Source organism: Drosophila sulfurigaster, chromosome 2R (genome assembly GCF_023558435.1).
Source record: "Drosophila sulfurigaster albostrigata strain 15112-1811.04 chromosome 2R, ASM2355843v2, whole genome shotgun sequence".
NCBI classification, from domain to species: Eukaryota; Metazoa; Arthropoda; class Insecta; order Diptera; family Drosophilidae; genus Drosophila; species Drosophila sulfurigaster.
The window spans coordinates 32354548-32362871 of NC_084882.1; the positions used below are offsets into that span (position 1 = coordinate 32354548).

Here is an 8324-nt window from a genome sequence, read left to right on the forward strand (position 1 = left end):
CTGTTTTGGGTACGTGAGAGAATTTTTCCATGCCAGAAGCAGAAGCTGGAAAAGTTCAATATTAATGTGCATTGTTACACTTATTATGACACTTCAGAATGGATGTGTTCGAAGCGATAAAAGAAAAGTTCTCATAATAAATGAGTCGACAGCGAGTGTGTACAGCATATTTAAGTTTATTCTCCCCTTAAGCAAACCTTCGCTCTAAAATTTTGCTATAAATATTCATTAGCTTCATTTATAACTCAATTCCTGGCAACACATAAAAAATTGAAATCATGCTAATTAAAGCCACAACATGATTTGATTTTGTTAACATCAATAAATTTGTATATGCCGCCCAAGTATCCGAATATGAACGTATTCAAATTGGATTTTAAGTACCCCACTTAAAGTTGAATATGCGCCAAAAGTGATTCAGCAATTCTTGAACTCAAGCCGAGTTTTGATTAATGTTCGAAAATATTCAAAGCAAATTAAATGAAATTAAACCGCCATTCAAGCATTCAATTGAAGCTCGCTACGAATTTCAGAAATCGCCTCATATTAAATGCCACAAAAGTGTTTATAATTAACGTGTTAAAAGATACTCCACATGTGGTTTTTGGACGTAGTTTTTTTTTTTGCTTTTTTTTTGGCTGTTGCACAACACAAACTTTAGTTGTCTTTGTGTGTGATTATATAAGACAAAACACGCACTCGAAATAATTTTGACAAGCATAAATTTAATGCCTAGCAGCAAGACGAAGAAAATACAAAATGTGAATATGCAAGTGAATTATATTTTCTATAATGTTTACGAGACGGACAACGAACGGACACATTTAAGCCAAATTGCGTGTACACCGACAGTCCAGCGACAGTCTTTAATCTTTTATGACACACACACAGAGACAGACAGAGAGACATGGCAGACGGGCTAATTGCAGCGGCCGTTTCAGTTTTGTTTTTCGTTTCGTTTTTGTTTTTTTTTTTCATTTTGAGCGATTGAAGAAAGTGCAGAGCTTAAATGTAAAGCAAATAATGTCAGCGACCAGTCGGAGTAGACTCACACTCCACATACAAGTTTAACATAGTCTAAAGTACGAGTACAACACAAAACCCTTTTTAGCATGGTCTCTGGCTAACCGAGCCGCGTGCCATGACGCGCCGGCGCTTAATAATCGTAAATAAATTTTGTATTATTTTGTTTACTTTCTTTTGACTACTGACGTGTGTCATGGTCTTTTAATAATTTCTGTTTTTTTGTTTGTTTGTATTCAAGATATCCATAGGGACAAAAGATAGAGACAGCCGCAGCATTTCGCTGCAGCGTGAAATCTCTTTAATCATTGGCTGACTTTTCGATCCGATGAAACAATGTGAAAGTTTAATAGCAAGCCTACTCCACACACACACACGCATACTCGCTCTCTAGGCGATTATGATTAACGCCTTGATGAACAATCCAGCATCTAATCCAGATGCAGCTGTGATCTGGCAACTTGTTAGCTCTGATTTTTTTCGCTTTTTTGCTCTGCACTGTCGGTGGGGTCCATGCGATATTAAGCGAAATTAATAGCATCTATTTCACACTAGTTTAAGTGATTTTACCTTAAGGTAGTTTACTTTATAATAAGCATAATGATCATGGGAACACATCGCATATCGCTAGCTCTACTTGTGTGAGGTAAAGGTATCAAATAGTCGATTACACAGTCGATTTTTCTTCTCATTTTTTGTTTGTGTGGCCATAGATTTTCCTTACTTGCTTTTTAATTGAAAAATGTTAGCGGCTCTTGGCCACTTTGCACATAACTGACAAAACACCGCGGGTCTAGTCCGGGTCTAGCTTGTGTTGTTGCTGCTCCTGCTTCTCTTCTCTAATCTTAATCGCTGCTAATCACAGGCGATCAATTTTTCTTTTTTGTGTTTCTGTTTTTTTTTAGTGCCGTGTAAGGAGAGAGATGTGGTCGTAATTTGAAAAACGATAGAACAGTGCCTTCTGCTCCATTTCGAGGTGAGAAGCATTCAATTGCGAGTGTGCTGAGCTGCTACAGTGTTGCATGTTACGTTGCGATGTTACGAACGAGTTGCTAACACGTCTGGGGCGAGGCACCTTGCAGTTATTGCTGCTGCTGCTGCTGCCGTTGATTGCTGCCACTTGATTTGATGCATGCGAGGCACAAAACTGACCTTGACTATGACTGCGACTGACTTTGACTTTGACTTGTGACTATGACTATGAAATCTGAACGCTGAAGCTGACGCCTGCCTCTGATCGTATATCTCAAGACTGGAGTAGAAGTGGCACTCAAGCATGCCCAGAAGCCACACACGACACGCCAAAATTCTGACATTTGCATGGCACGCAGAGGCGAGTGAGAGACAGAGAGATCTACCGCTGCTTCGTTTATCGGATTGCTTTTTGATTTATGTGCCACAAGTGTGACTGCCGTTAGCCGGGGCGTTGCACTGTTGTCTTCTTGCACAATGTTGTAATGCTTCGGCAACGCCCAGATTATGCAATATTGATTGCACAATAATTGGCGAAAGGGCGCAATCGCAAACCCCTACAAGGTGTCGACTCACTAACGAGCTGTGATCCACAAAAAAAATAGAAGAAGAAAAGACTAACCACACACACAAAATATGTATCAGCAGCGCCAAACAAATGCTGCCATAAACATCACAACTAGAGAGAAAGAGCGAGAGAGTTGGAATTTGGTTACTTGCAACTTCCGCCATTGTGAACTGCAATTGGAATTGAAATCGGGTTGGAAATCGGACTCTGTAACTGTGACTCTGCACTGTGCACTTTAATATGATAACAAATTATGGCCAGGCCACAGTGCAGTGCTGCTGCTGCTGTTGCACTCGAGTGCGGCGCTTTTAATACTCATGTCCAGCCACATATGGGAGAGAGCAACCAACAACAACAACAACAGCAACAAGCTACTGTGTTGTGTAGCAGTTTTTTTTATGATTATCATGATATACGAGTGCCCATTGTTTTCGGGAGCAGGCTACTAAGAAAGACTCACCAAAAATGGTGAAGCGAACTCGCTGCGCGATGCTGTAAAATTTAAATGAGCATCAACAGTTTCACACACACACACACACACACACACACACAACTTGGCAGCAGGGTAACAATTTGTTGTCTACATACGAACTACTAACTAATCCAATAACCTCAACAACTAACAAACTGTCGCCGAGTGCATTCCACTGTGTGCGCTTATCAGACCACATTAGGTGAGAATTGTGTCACCTAATTAGCGTAAATGAATCAAAAAGGCACTCAGTACTCCGAAACTCGGTATTCGGCATTAGGCACTTTGCCAGCCGCCTAATCCAAACCAATCTCAGGTGGCCAAAACGTGACTGCAAATGGTGCACTGTTGCTTTTTATTTTTGTTGGGCTAATTTCGTGCGTCACTTGAGTTGCATTGCAAATAGCGGCCAAGTACTAGTTGGAGCAAACGTGATTCGAGCCAAATTCAAGTTGACAGCCATTGGGATTGAGTCAATGATTGAGCATTAAAGAGCACGAGATTCGACACAAATTGGATCAGTTCTAAGTTGTGGGCATTTTATGCGTTTTTTCGATGGGTATTATTGGACAAAGCTGCATTTTCCATAGGATAACTATTTTCTGATAATTTAATTAAAGAAAAATACCAAATTCTTATACTATATTCGCATACTTAGTAAAAATACTGATAACTTAAAGCTACAAAAATACCTAAAGGTAATTAAGGAAATGCTTTTTCAAAAGACTTACCGCACAAATCACAATGAATTCAATAAAATGTTGTACAGACTCGATCCATTTGATAGGCAATCTAAAATGAAGGAAATAAATGTTAATTAATAATAATAATAATAATATTATATTATTCTTTAGTAGAAAGGAGATATTTTCATTTATTTGTTTTCGTCATTCTTAGTTCGCCCTATTTCACAATGTTCCTTCTTGTGTCGATAACACTTAAGTGAAGCTTTTCTTATCGATTCCTTAATTTCTTCCTTCTTTTATCGATACTTTCTTATTTTAAGTGTTAATTAGTACGTATTCAAAGTATTCATTCATTTAAATGTTGAGTAGTGTGTAAATTAGTTTTTGTGTTGTGCAGCGATTCAAGTGTTGAGTAACGCCTAACGATAATTTAGTTTATGGGTAATGGAGCATATAAAAAAAGCTGATAATAACTAAAGCAGCACTACAAATCAATACAACATTAATATAAATTAAAGTAAAGAATTCACAAAAAATATTAATATTCGCAAGATCAATATTTTTCTGTATTTGAACCATACATAAACTTTAAAAAGCTATCATCTAGGGAATCTGCTGGGCAAAACACTCGATACAATTCTCTCACACTTGCTTTCATTGCTGTTCTCGGATTTTCTTCGGAAGTATTGTGCAAATTATTACTATTATTTCTGTGTTAAGCTACGAGAGACGACGACAGCATCGCACATGCCACAAACTGTACTTATTTACACGTGCGACTCTCAACGATCATGATGATGATGATCAGCAACACAATGTTGACCAATGCTGATGATGATAATGAAGTGCTAAAGCAACTGGCATTTGTCGCAGTATTGAGCACATAAGTTCTTGGTCATTGGTAAAACGACTTTCACCGGCACTTAGAATGCTGCCATGGACAGTGACATCTTTTGGCCGCACAATTTCTTCTTTTATGAGTATTTATGCTTTTTTGCAGATTTCCAAGCAAGGCCTAAACAGATGTACGCCAGATAGTCAAAGGGGCAATCAAAGAGAATTTCTAATTTGATGCTGTTTAAACTTGAGTATGCCGTTGCCGTTGCCGTTGGCCAAAGCATTCTTCAATTAAGCAGCGAAGACATGCAACTACTACTAACCGAAAGCCCAAAGACGCGGCAGTTAACCAAAATTGCATCATTTATCTGGATAAGATTTCTTTTGCCTCGTTCTCTCTGTCTGTCTTTTCCAAAAAAAATAAAAGGGCCAATACATGTTTCCGGGTCACACATACATTTTGGTCCAGCAGCAAATGCTGCGCATTCCTCAACTTCCCCCACCATCATGTATTCAATTTCATTTTGGGCACGACAATAAATTTGGTCGTTTTTGCAGCAGCAGCAGCATCACAACAGCATCACCGAAGGCCACAAATGCAACGACTCTGAAAGGGCCGCATTGGCCGGAGGATACAAACAAATTACACGCAGTAATCAGCTTTAATTAACGCAACGTTTTATCTGTATGTACGAACCGCAAGTTACCCAAAAACAGCCCAAAGCTAAAGCATTTAGTTGTTTGGCCCCGAGGTACATTGAACTTATTTGGCAAAAGGCGTTGCCATTGCCCCGGCATTCAAATGGAATCTCCACCACCAAGACAATTTATGTTCGGACCCCAAAGATGCCGATCTTCAATTATGAATTCAACAACGGGCCCGAGGTAAAAGCCCACAAAAAAAAGACAAAATATGTGCTAAATGCTTACACAATTATTAATGCTCTCAATTATGATGGGACGCTTGATCAACGGACAATGGACAGTATGCTTTATATGTGGAGTATAGCAAATATTTGTAAGGCAAAACGATTTCATGCCTCTCAAATCAGTGCTATGGACAACAATTGTTAATTAAGCTTCAATGATCTTTCACAAACTAAACGCTTTGATAATTGCCGCCAATAAATGATTCTTGAGTATTGCGAAAAGCCGAAAATCGAAAAGAACTGAATTGAACCCCAAAATGATATACGAAATGTGAGTTAAACCGGTTTTATGCAAATTGTTTATATTGTAAATTATATAACATTTCTAAAGCTCCATTGTCAGTTATGTGGTGTTTGCAGTGCAGTTGATTCGCTTGAGAAGAGTTCACAGCAAGCATGGCTCGTAGTACAATGCTGGTTTACATAATCGGCCATAACACTTAAAAAAGGCGCTCTCACAGCGTACATTAAAATTCAATGCTGGGCACAACAAAGTCGAAATAAAATTTTCTCAGCTCATATTTCACCCAGGCTGGGCATAATATTACGCCCAATTTGGCGCTGGCAACAACGGTGCTGGATGCTGGGTGCTGGACCTGGAACACGTCTTGGGCTGTGGACCCTTGTTAACAACAGGCACTTACAATGGGACAACATTGCCCCTTTTTGTTTGTTGTACCCTGTAAATGAATGCCAACGAGCACTTTCAACTAGTATACGACACGTATACTTAATGTTAAGCTAACTTTCCTTAAGGCTGAAAACCTTTTTCAATTTGCAATAAATATTTCAAGGGTATAACCACAACGGTGCAGTGCTCGCTTGTCTGCCTGATTTTGTATGTTTTTGGCAACTTAATCAGCCAGGCGAAGGCAAAACGTTAACGGATGCTTTTAGAATGCACAGCGTTGAATCGCAGGCAAGGAAACTCGCGACGATCCACGACCCAAAACATACTACAGCCAAACAATCAGCCTTACACAACCGTTCTACAGCCATGCAGGCATTCAAAGAGGCTGGCAAAAACAGGCCACAGGCAACAATTCAGATCTTGCAGCCAAAAGACTTATTGGTAGAGACAGTTGTTCTTTTTGTTTCTCTTTTGCTTCTTTCTTTTTGGTTTTCTTGGTAGTGGGGAAACGTTAATTGCATAAAACATAAGCAAAGTATATGAAACATAATTAAATATATTTTTGGCAACTAATTAAATCAGTTGAGTTAAGAGTTTGCTCTGTTTTTTGTGGCATGAAAACAAATGACTTAGGCAACGAACTCGAACACAAGATCTTAGCACTTATCGGCCATTAGATTTTGCAGCTGCTCAGCCACCGAAAGCGTCACAATTTTCATTTTCACCCCGAAATGAAAGTGAACAGCGCGCGATTCTTTTTGGCGAAACAAGAAACCAGCCAAATGATGCACCTGTTGTTGGCAAATCACTTGTCAAATCTTCGAAACTCATCAACGACCAAATTGCCGTGTCTTAAAGCAGCTGCCTTTTGTCATTGTCACAGACATTTGTTTTTTTTTCTGTGGACGGTGAAATGCAAATTGCCTTTCCCAAAAAAACAGTCGAAACAAACACATTTTTGTAAATGTAAATTTTGGTCTATAGGCAAATTTCCGGTGGTCTTTTGCCGATGATTAGATGCCATCATCATCGAGTACTTTTTCGCATTCGTAACAAAGATATTTGCACTTCCTTATGCGACATTCTCATCTTCAATCGCCATCAGTTGATTTTCATTTCCATTTCGATTTCATTGAGCAATTCTCGCGCCTTGGCGTTACTTTCTCCAGATCGTGATGAGCATCTGTGCTGTACTATGGGCCATAATACGACACAACTCCGACTCTGACTCCGTCTCCGACTCTGGCAAGCTGCTCATCAGTATGCGGGGCCATTGTCGTGGTCATTCATTGAAAGCGAAAGGTCTCCGTGTGATCTCGCTCACATCAAATTCAAATTGATTCATTTCGGATCAGTTTATGGGCATTTTTTTCGATGCTTGATTTGATGCTTTTGATGTGTGATGTTTACATTCGGTATTCGGTATTTACGAGGGCTAAGCTACATTTGTCCAAATCGTTGAATTTATGAGCTGAACATGCAAATGTCTTAATTGAAATGTTCGATAAACAAATCAAAAATGAATTATTTCCCCTAGCCACACAATTGAACTTTCGTTTTCATACAGGGATCAATGTATATCAACTTTCTTTTGCATTGGCATCTTAGTTAGTAGATAAAGCTACTCATAAATCTATTGAAATCTCTGATCCAATTCGAGATGGCAATGCAATTCTTGTTGGCGCTTCGTTTACCTTTCTCTTCAAGGCACAAAGACGACAGCTCTGACAACTGGCTTCGTTTTGGGCTCCTAATTCACTTAAACTGTGGCAGAGCCGGACAGAATTAGTGCAGTTTTGTAACTTTGTGGAGCATAAAACGCACGACAACGACCACATCAACTGACCACAGCAGCAGAGTATGTGCAAAGAAAAACCAAAGTATATGAAAAATTGAAAAAAATCAAAATGCATAATTATAATTTTCATGAACCAATAACTCAGTTAAGTGTAAGTTTAGTATCTGTATCTTGAGAAATTGATTTTCCTCGTTCGTTTTGCAGCCTTGTCTATCTTCTAGATTCTCAAAGCCATGGATGGGCTGGTTTCAATTTAATTAATGATTTCGAACGTCGTGTACCCGTTTTGAACTTTTCAAAGTGGATTTTGTAATCAGTTTATGGGCATTAAAATTATGAATGAAATCAGCCATATGCCAGCTAGCGCATGAAACAGCACGAGCAGCGAGTGAAAGAGATGGGAAGCTC

The 8324-nt window shown here is 39.1% G+C and overlaps 1 protein-coding gene and 1 long non-coding RNA gene across 3 annotated transcripts in view; one reads left to right on the forward strand and one right to left on the reverse strand.

Annotated features, from left to right (window-relative positions):
* The window catches only part of LOC133839552 (uncharacterized), a 113484-nt gene that overhangs the window by 71102 nt on the left and 34058 nt on the right, over positions 1-8324 (reverse strand). For both annotated transcript variants that reach the window (XR_009894103.1, XR_009894104.1), the window contains one exon: positions 3767-3827. The gene's annotated coding sequence lies outside the window, so the exon portion shown is untranslated. The remainder of the gene's footprint in view (positions 1-3766; positions 3828-8324) is intronic.
* On the forward strand, positions 4271-4984 carry LOC133838464 (uncharacterized). The gene is made up of 2 exons (XR_009893949.1): positions 4271-4622; positions 4722-4984. It is a non-coding gene; the product is annotated as an uncharacterized LOC133838464 (long non-coding RNA).